Below are 10,510 nucleotides of genomic sequence, written 5' to 3' on the forward strand. Positions count from 1 at the left end.
AAGGACGTGAAGAATTAATAAACAGCGTGTCATCGGTGGATTAGATCAAAGATTGTATTAACATTGTTAAATTCAAAATGTTTTCTCATTTCTCTTGTGATTTCTTCTTTGACCCCTGGGTTATTTAGAAGTGAGTCATTTAGTTTCCATATCTTGGGGGAATGTTTTCATACATCTTCCTGCTACTGATTTCTAGTTTAATTCTCTTATGATCAGAGAACATACTTTGTATCAGTGTTAAATTTCTTAAGCCAAAGGCTATGCTGTGGTGCTGTAATAGAACATCTCTTTTCTTAGAAAATACATGCTGCAGTATTTAGGGGTAAATGTCCATGATGCATGTAACTTACCCTCAGATGGATCAGGGAAGAATTCTCTGTGTGTGTGTGTGTAGATTGCAATCAGCTGAAGGTGGGACAGGGAACATGCACAAATCATAAAGCTGAAGGGGTAAAATGTTAACAGTAGGTGAATCTGGGCAAAGGATATATAGGTATTCTTTGTACTATTTTAATTTTTGCAACTTTTCTGTAAGTTTAAAATGATCTCCGAATAAAAAATGAAAAGAAAAGCTAATAGTCTCCCCCCTACTCCGCTCCTCCAGGTGTGTATCCTTCCATACGCTTTCCTTACCCACACAAACATGTACTAATATTTATACACTTAGATGGGATTTTTATCATTTTATTAAAATAGGATGATTCTCAGTGCATTCATTATCGTGCAACTTGATTTTCTCTCTTAACAATACATCATAACGGTCCTTCTAGGTCAAACAACATAGGTTTAATTTACTTTGAAACAGAGGTTTATAAGTACCACAGTTTCTTCAGCCATCCCCCTACTGTTGGATATTCGGGCAGTTTCCGTTTTTTTTGTCACCACAGACGAGGCAGCAGAAGCCATCCTTGTACGTGTCACCCACGGTATTGGCGCCCAGTCCGTGACTCACTTCTGGAATTAGAATTTCAGTCAGAGTCAGGTAGCACCACAAACCCTTTGCGATTCATCATGTTCAAAGCTGTCGCACCGTGGGAGTGAGGCTGGTCTCCAGAGGCCAGCCATCTGCTCACCCTCGTGTCCAGTTGCACGCAAGCCCAGCATTTCCAAGGCGGGCCAGAATGTCCTCTGGAAAGCTTTAAAAAAAAGAAAAACAGTGCCCCCCCACCCACGTTTCTCTTTGGATCTGAAGAGACTGCTGGAACGGTCTGCTGTCTTGTGGCAGGGGCCCCATATTGAGGTGGCCGGGGAGTCCAGCATTTCCACGTGTCAGCCAGACCTGGCACGTCCCGCCTCAGCTAGTTCATGCATCTGCTAATTATATAACTTTAAGAAGGTTTTACTAGAAATTTCAGGCAGAGCCCAGGCTTCTGTAGGTGGGGACGAGTGGCTGGTTGGATTCTTGAGTGGAGACAAATTGTAGTCCAGTTGATGTGGCTGAGATCGTAGTTGTGATCTTCACACAGGACAGTGTCCCACAGCAGGGATAACAGTTAACATCCATGGGATGTTGCCTCGTGCCAGGCAGGGAGCTAAGCACTTTCCATAGAGCATCTCGTTTAACTCCCACCGTGACCCTGAGGTACAAGAGTTGTATAATCCTATCACATCACTCACCTGTGGTCACAGCAGTTCTGCGTGAAACCACCCCAAACCTTAGCGGCCTGAAACAACCACCAGTTATTTGCCTGCAATTCTGTGAGTGAATGGTTTAGGCTGGGCTCACATGGGCAGTCCTGGCTTTGGCTCGGCTCCCTACAGCTCAGCTAGGCTTCTGGGAGTTGGCTGGCTGTTGGCTGGAGCGACGGGGATTTTCATCCACGTGGTGTCTCATCCCCCAGCAGGCTAGCCTGGGCGTGTTTACGTGCTGGGGGAAGGGGTGAGAGCAGGAGACAGAGAGTACCAAGGCTTGCTCAGTTCTAGCCCAGAATCGGCACATCATCACTTTTGCCACATTCTCTTGGCCAAAGCAAATCACACGGTCAGCCCAGATTCAAGAGGTAGGAAAATCACTCCACCTCTGGGTGGTAGGAGCTGCAGTCACGTTGCACAGGGCATGATACAAGGAGGGGTGAAGGTCTGTGGCCATTTTGGTGGTTTACCTCACCGGCTTTTGCAGGTCAGATGAGTCAGGAACAGACAGGTTACTTAAATCGCCTGAGCTCACAGAGCCAGCAGATGGCAGGTCCAGACCTGGGTGGGCAGACAGCAGAGCTCCAGCATCCAGCCCCTCTCCCATCTGCCCACGTCCATGAAGGCTTCCTGACTGCGGAATCATCTCGCCGTCTCTGAAAATCCCCAACACCCAGTCAACCTCAAGGAGAGAATCATCTCCAAAGACCCTTGGCTCCTTGAAGGACAGGCATGTGACAGAAGTTGGAGGAGATTGTGGACAGATGGCCCGGCAGGTGGTTGGGGGGTTGAGTGGATCGGTGGGTGGACGGCTTGTTGGCAAGTGGATGATGTGAGAGGGCTGAGGACAACTGTCACCTCATCTCCGCTTGGGTTTTTTCTGAAGTGGAGGGGCAGGAAATAAATCTGAGCCTCCAGGTGGACTTTCTTGGGGCCATCAGGCTGAGGGCCTGAGGTGTGGGGTCCACACTGGGATGAGTCGGCCTTTCCAATCAGAGGTCCTCTGAGCTGGAGACGGTGAGTGCAGAGTCTTCCTTCAGAGGAGGGAGAGCCCAGAGCAAATTTTACAAGAGAGTCTTCAGTCTCAGGGTTTGGGCCGATCATTTCCCAAGTCTCTAGCCCTGTGCAAGGCACCAGGATTCCCAAGAGGACTCTCATCTTCAAGGAGTTTACAGTCTGAGTCCCCTCATAGGGCCCTGGGCAAGGCCAGGGACACAGTCTGCAGGCACAAGTCCTGGCTGATGGCCAAAGAGAAGAGAGCGGCCTTCTCCATCCCTCTTTGTGGGTCACCTGGGTGACTGTGCTGTGGATCCCTCATGTGTGCCCAGGCTGCGTGTCAAGTATCCCAGCCCATCCCAAAGGGGTTTGTGGGAAAGGCCTTGACTCTGCTCTGGAAGCCACCCCCAGCCATCAGCCTGCCAGGCGGGCCAAATGCACTGGTTCATAGTTGGTCATGTCACTGTCCATGACCCTGTTTCCTCCCCATAGAACTCTTGAGAAGATGGGATGGGGGCCAAGGGACCCTCCAGTGCCCAGAAGAGGCCTTGGAGAGCAGCAGCCTGAATGGCTGCCTCACCACCTGCCAGCTTCCACCCAGCACCACCAGGCTCTTTTTTTTTTTTTTTTCCAAATTTGTGTATTTTATTGCGTCAGCTTGATGACTTTTTCACCTAGTTATATGAGATACCTAGTTGAAGACACCAGCCCTTTCCAGCACTGCAGAAGATCACTTGTACTCATCTGTACTTTGCATGGCCACCACTTTTCTGACCTTTAGGTGAGTTTTACAAGTTCTCAACTCATCCTGCATCCCATGCTTTCCCGAGGTTACGCTCATCGTTAATCTGCACTGGTCTCTCCCCACAGGGCTCCTTGAGGGCTCTGGCTGCTCTAGCTGGAAAGCCAATACTCGAGAAGCAAGTGTTAATGGAAGGGAGGGTTTGCTTTATTCCAGTTGCCAGCAATGGGAGGAGAAGGCGGACTCCTGTCCAAAGGCCAACTCCCCACTGCCTATCAGTGGGCAAGAGCTTTTATAGGCAGAGGGAGGGGGCCGCATGCAGCACAGCACAGTCAGCTCTGACAGCCATCTCAAAATGTCACCAGTGGTCTGATCAGCATCATCTTGATTGTTTTAAGCACAGTCTGTCTTCAGTTCCAGGGTCGGTTTGTTGCCATTTCTTTGAGGCCAGTTCTCGGAATTGTGGCAGTTTATGTCATGGCTACAGCCTGGTCATCAGGTAGTTAACTTCTTCAACCTGGTGTGGGTTTCAGTATCTATAAGACAGCTCACAGGACATGGCTCAGAATATGATCTATAGCCCTTGAAGAGGAACTAAAGGTCCTTAACTTTGTTTAATGGCTAAACTATTATTATTTTGTCCTGTTTGACGGCTTTCCTTTGTTTCTATATTTTCTCATTTCTCTGATTAAATTTATTCTTTGGCTAAGCTTTTCTACGGACAAGAAGCAGATGAAGGACATGGTGGGGTGGGTGTAGGGAGGTTGTGTCCTGGGAAGGCCCCATAGGGTCCTGTTCCATTTCAGGAGTGGGTCTTAATCACCTCTGTCCCTGTTTCCCTTCCCTCCAGGCTAATACAGAGCAGCGTGCCCAGTGGATGTGACTTCCATGAAGGCCAGCCTGCCTCTGTACAGCACAGGGTGATGGGTAAGAGCACAAGCTGCCTGCCTTCCAAGCCCTGACACTCTCACTTACCACTGTGTGACCTTGGGCCAGTTACCTAACCTCTCTGTACCAAACCAGGGAGGATAATATTACTTGCCTTACAGGATCACTGTGATAATTAAGTGCATCAGTATTTATAAAGCTCTTCCAAATGTCTGGGGCATCGTGAGGCTGTTTAAGTGTTTGTTAAACGAAGACATGAAAAAAAAAAAAAAGATATTTTCCACCTGAGCAGCTGAGGGCAAGGTCTAGCCCTGTTTTCTGACCACCATCTCCTGAGTCAGGAGTCAGCAAATCATAGCCTCCCTGCCACCAGGTCTTGTAAGTGAAGTTTGATTGGCGCACAGCCATGCTTTCTGGTTTGTGTGTTGTCTAAGGCTCGTTCACGCTGCGATGGCAGAGTTGAGTAGTTGCAACAGAGACCATTTATCCTCCGGCCTTATCCAGAGTGAGCTTACTGACCCCTGCCCTGAATCTTCTAAACCCACCATCAACCATGGTCTGCTGCAGCTTCAATGAGAACTGCTCTGACCTGGGAAAAAGTGGCTTCTGTGGATGTCGCACGTTTAAATGCCTCAGCTGTCCTCTCTGCGCAAACCCCCTTGACCCCCAAGGGTTTCCTTGGCCTTTATCCTGGTCCTCAAGAGCCCCTCAAGAGGCTCAGAGGCGGCCCTTTGTTTGGCTGGTGGGTGTGTTTGAACTGTCATCTCTGAGTGGGGACAGGTGAGGAGAGAGGTGCAGACATGCCCTCGGGGATTAAAGTTCCACCCAGAGCAAGAGCGGCTCCCTCCTGCCACAAGGGCCGCGGTCCTGTTTAAGGCAGGCTGTTAAGTGTTGGCCTCAGGGCCAACTCTGGCAAGCTTGCATTCCTCCGGCACTTTCCACCAAGCCTGCAGTTGCAGATGACTCAGGAAGGCGCCAGAGAGTAGATTGTGAGGTGCAATTTATTACGTAAATCTGGAGCTAGTCTTCGCAGGCCATGGGTTTACTGGGGCATCACTCTGGGCCTTGCAGATACTCCCGTTACTCCTGGCAACAGACCCACCTGCCATTCACAAACTCCATTTCCTGGGTCCTATTGCCAACACGAAAACAAAACCGAACCAAAAAAACCATCATGAAGGCAGAACTTACTTGAGGGGAGGCGTGCAGGGGGAAAAGGACAGCAGACCTTAGCATTTCAGTAGGAAAAATCTGCTCAGATATCCCTGGGGGGTGGGAGTGTACATGGGAGCCACCTTTCGGGAAGGCAAATTGCAGTATGTACCAAGAACTTGAAAATAGTCCCAGCCTTTGACCAAATCTACCCTCTGGGAGTCAGCTATCACCACAACCATGGCGTGTAGCAAACCACCCCCAACACAGATTTACAATCATAGACAATTTTCTTGCACATGAGTGTCAAGAGCTGTGAAGGGTCTCAGATGTTATCCTATTTCCAAGTTACCAAGTGAGCTGGCCTGTTTCACGGGGGCTGGTAGGAGATGTGAGTCTTCTGGGTCAAAGGTGAGGGGTGGTTTGTTCACCTCGGCCATGGCAGTCGCCAGGGCTTCAGCATTTACCCCAGTTCTTCACGTTCTGATTCTCGCACGGCAGCGCGGTTAGGACAGGGGACACCTGCCCACAGTGGGTGACACAAAAACACACAAACATCGATTCTAGGTGGGTTGTAGACATAAAAGGCAAAATGATAAAGCTTCCAGAAGAGCATCTTGAGATAGACAAAGAACATTAGCCATTTGGCCTTGATTCCCAGTCCAGGCGGCTCTTGGCGAGGCCAGGCCAGGCCAGACCACCTCCGGGCCACTGGGTCTGCTCATTCCTCCACCCGTTCATTCATCACAAGTTTTCTGAGAGGCAACCATGGACAAGGCCAACACACAGCAGTAAAACAAAACAACAAAAACATTAACCATGAAGGAAAAATTGATCAATTGGACTTTATTAGGAGTTTATTTCGTGTAGCTTGATGGTGTTTCCAACTTTGCTGGTGGGGCACAGGGATTCTGAGTTATTTCAGAACATGAAGAAAGAGAGGCCTCTTGAGAAAATTAACAAGGTGATCCTGGCAACACCCTCGGTGGCGGGCCCAGCTTCCTGGCTGCTGTCTAGGACTCTCCCCTCCACCGCTGGGTGCACAGCGTGAGGGCCTGAGACCTGGCTCTGTTACCTACTGGTCGTTTACTAGAATGTCACCCTGGAGAGTTACTTCACTTGGCACACGGCAGTGATGGGAGATGGAGGGCCGGCACTGGTGCTGGCAGCCACCCCAGTAGAGCCCTGCGCACTGGCTGTTCACATCTGCCAGCAGAAGCCATTGATGGACTCCATGACCGCAGTGCCACCACCCAGAGGCTGACACAACCATCTGAAAATGTAGTCAAAATGACTCAGTCTGCAAATGCTTTATTCAAAGCCGAGTTTTTAAACCAAAGCACAAACCATGGCAAGTAGGAATATTAATTCAAAGGAACAAAAAGAAAAGCTCAACCTTTATGTACTTATTTAGAACCACCTACCAATGTAAAAGCAAGACCTAACTCCGCCATCTACTAGAGGTAAATTGAAGTGTAATCAACCCGCATGGCTGGATGTCCTCACCTGGTGAAGAGTATCCTTGGGTGGCTGGGTCCTGTCAACTGAAGAAGAACAAGTTATGAAAATAGAGCAGATCTCTCTAAAAGCAGCAGGATTCAAGGGGAAGGGACAAAGACCTTAACAGAGAGTCAAAGATTTGTGCCATTTAAAAAAACTGCCACAAAGGATAAAACTACCTGTCTTATAGGCTGGTGATGAGGATTAGTGTTGAACGTAATGCAGGTATTAGGCACGTGAACGCATAGTCACTAGTATGATTATTGTGGCTGTTAAGTAGTGAATGATTTGAATGTACCATCTGGTCAGTTCTTTTAACTGTGACCATCAGAACTGCAGTATCATGTAGCTTTTCTGCATGAGGTGTTCTGAAGCTGACTGTCTTGGGTCAGAAGCAGACTCTGGGCTGAGGACTTGGGTGTTAATGGTTTATTAAGGATGCGCTTGCTGGGAAGACTGGTGTAGGAGTAAGGGAAGCAGAACCGGGAGGGGTAAGCAGCTCTATGCTTTCAAGTTAAGTCCTGTGGCTTCATCCTGGGGGCTCAGGAGTGTAAGTTATGCCTCGGAGTTTCCCTGACCTGAGACAAAGGAATTCTGGCATCCTCCAGACGTTGTCTAGAGGGCTGCGCTCCGGGGACAGTATTAACTCCCAGGTACTTCTACCAACACTTTACCAGCTTTTTACCAAGAACACTGCTCTAGTGAAGAGTATCACTGTGAATCATAGAAGCACATTCAAGGGGTGATAGCCGAACACTTAAAGGGATGCAGAGGGGTCTGGGCAGAGCCCTGACAGGCTCTACTACGCTTACTAACCCCTATTAGGCTGAAGAGACATCAGCAAAGGGTCTCCTTTCATGCTGGTTAGGAGAGGAACCAACATCTGTTCAAAGGCCACCATGTATGAGGCCCCACAAGAGAGCACTTAAAAAACATCGAAGTCGGGGGCTTCCCTGGTGGCACAGTGGTTAAGAATCCGCCTGCCAATGCAGGGGACACGGGTTCAAGCCCTGGTCTGGGAAGATCGCACATGCCGCGGAGCGACTGAGCCCGTGCGCCACAACTACTGAGCCTGTGCTCTAGAGCCCATGAGCCACAACTACTGAGCCCGTGTGCCACAACTACTGAAGCCTGTGCACCTAGAGCCCATGCTCCGCAACAAGAGAAGCCACCGCAGTGAGAAGCCTGTGCACCACAACGAAGAGTAGCCCCTGCTTGCTGCAACTGGAGAAAGCCCACACGCAGCAATGAAGACCCAATGCAGCCAAAAAAAAAAAAAAAAAAAAAAGACAAGGGAAGACAGGAACGGTCACAGATTCAAGGAGATTAAGGATATGTGACATCCAAATGCAGTAGTGGGAAAACTGCTGAAGTCCAAATAAAGTCTGCAGATTGGTTAATAGTATTGTACCCATGACAACTTCTTAATTTTATACGGTTATGTTAGATAGTAACTTTAGGAGAATCTGGGTAGAGGATAAGTAACAAACTTTTCTCTAAGTCTAAAGAAATGTGTTAAAGGATAGAATACATTTGAAAGTAGGTCTATGTTATGTCTCATAGTAAAAGATTTAGCGGGAATTCCCTGGCAGTCCAGTGGTTAGGACTCCATGCTTGCACTGCACGGGGCATGGGTTCCACCCCTAGTCGGGGAACTAAGATCCCGCAAGCGACACATCATGGCCAAAAAAAAAAGAAAAAAAAGAAAGATTTACCTTTAGGTTCAGAATGGTCTGGTTTTACAAAGCACCTGTTTATCATGGACTTAGGTTCGTTGAGAGAGGCAAACTTGTGTGTCTGTGGAGAAAGAGCCAAAAACCAACTGTCAGGTAGCTGAGACTTTCCTTCTTGCTTTGCCCCTTGCTGACTTGGTATTTCCAGGTCGTTTTGGTTTTCCAGATTTGTACAAATGAACCCCTGGCTCAAAAGTATTACAAATAATTACAATTCTTTGCATGAGGTAATGTGGCTTATACAGTACCTTGTTCTTAAAAAAAAAAGCCATACAGAAACCACTTGGTGTGCATTTTGTTTACCCGAAATCAGATGTCATGTTGACCCTATAATTTCTGGCCTCACATTGCGCATTAAAGTCCTCAGACCACATCCAGAAAGACCACGTCCCTCAACACAATGCTTCCGTTACGTGGACCCAACTGATGGAAAGGAAAATAGAGAACAAGGGAGTTTTCCCTACTAACTAAACAATTAGGCCCTTCTGAGAGAAAAACATCAAATTTCAAGTAACCAGAAAGTTTCACAGGTCATTGTGGTTATGAAAATCACTGCTGCCAACAATTAGCAGAAAATTTGGATGGTGCCTTTTGTACCATCAATGAAACAACTGAAAAGAGGGGAATATTCCCCTTTTCTACCTTTTGTAAGCTTTTCAAAGAAACATTTATTTTTCAGGAAATTGTGTTTTTAACAAAGGCTCTGTGTGTTCTTTATTGGTCTATGAATAATAACACTGGTCAAGTAGGGAAAAAGTGGCTTCAGGCAGGGCCACCACGAACAGTTGTGCATGTTGTGTACTGCAAAAAAAAAGGCACCCCGATGAAAGGCTAGTGAGGCTGAAACCCATCCTTCTCTCTGCCCGCCAAGCTGCATGCCTGTAAGGTCACATCTACCCAGAGGAAAGGTTGCCTTATTCTAATTGCACAAAGGTGCTGAGCAGGCTAGTATTGGCTCTAGCAGTAGGTGTGGTATGACCGGTGTGGGGAGCAGATTGGGAAATGCAAGTTTGGTGTGGCAGGAGGAATTTTGATGATCTATGACTAGATCTTAACTATTTTACTGTTTTATGGCAAATATTTCTTTCTAAACCCAGTGTTTTTATTGAAAAGGTAAGACTCTGCTATCCCGGAGACCTACCATATTCCTCATATAGCCTTCAGAAATTTCCTACACACACACACATACACACATACAAATTTACACAAATGACAGCTTATTTTTATATCCTTTTCTTTTTCTTTTTTTAAATTTATTTATTTATTTTTGGCTGCGTTGGGTCTTCATTGCTGCGAGCGGGGGTTGCTGTTTGTTGCAGTGCACGGGCTTCTCATTGCGGTGGCTTCTCCTGTTATGGAGCACGGGCTCTAGGCACCCGGGCTCAGTAGTTGTGGCTTGCGGGCTCTAGAGTGCGGGCTCAGTAGTCATGGCGCACGGGCTTAGTTGCTCCGCAGCATGTGGGATCTTCCCAGACCAGGGCTCGAACCTGTGTCCCCTGCATTGGCAGGTGGATTCTTAACCACTGTGCCACCAGAGAAGTCCTCCTTTGCTTTTTAAAAATATTAAATAATATTCTTTTTATTATTCTGATAAAATATACGTAATATAAAATTTACCATTTTAACCATTTTTAAGTGTACAGTTCAGTGGCCTTAAGTACATTCACATTGTTGTACAGCCATAACCACTATTTTTTTTTTTGGCCACGCTGCACGCCTTGTGGGATCTTAGTTCCCTGACCAGGGATTGAACCTGGGCCCCTGCAGTAAAAACACCAAGTCCTAACCACTGGACCTCCAGGGAATTTCCATAACTACTATTTATGTTCAGAATTCTTTCATCACCCCAAACTGAAACTCTGTACCC

Source organism: Mesoplodon densirostris, chromosome 16 (assembly GCF_025265405.1).
Source record: "Mesoplodon densirostris isolate mMesDen1 chromosome 16, mMesDen1 primary haplotype, whole genome shotgun sequence".
NCBI lineage: Eukaryota > Metazoa > Chordata > Mammalia > Artiodactyla > Ziphiidae > Mesoplodon > Mesoplodon densirostris.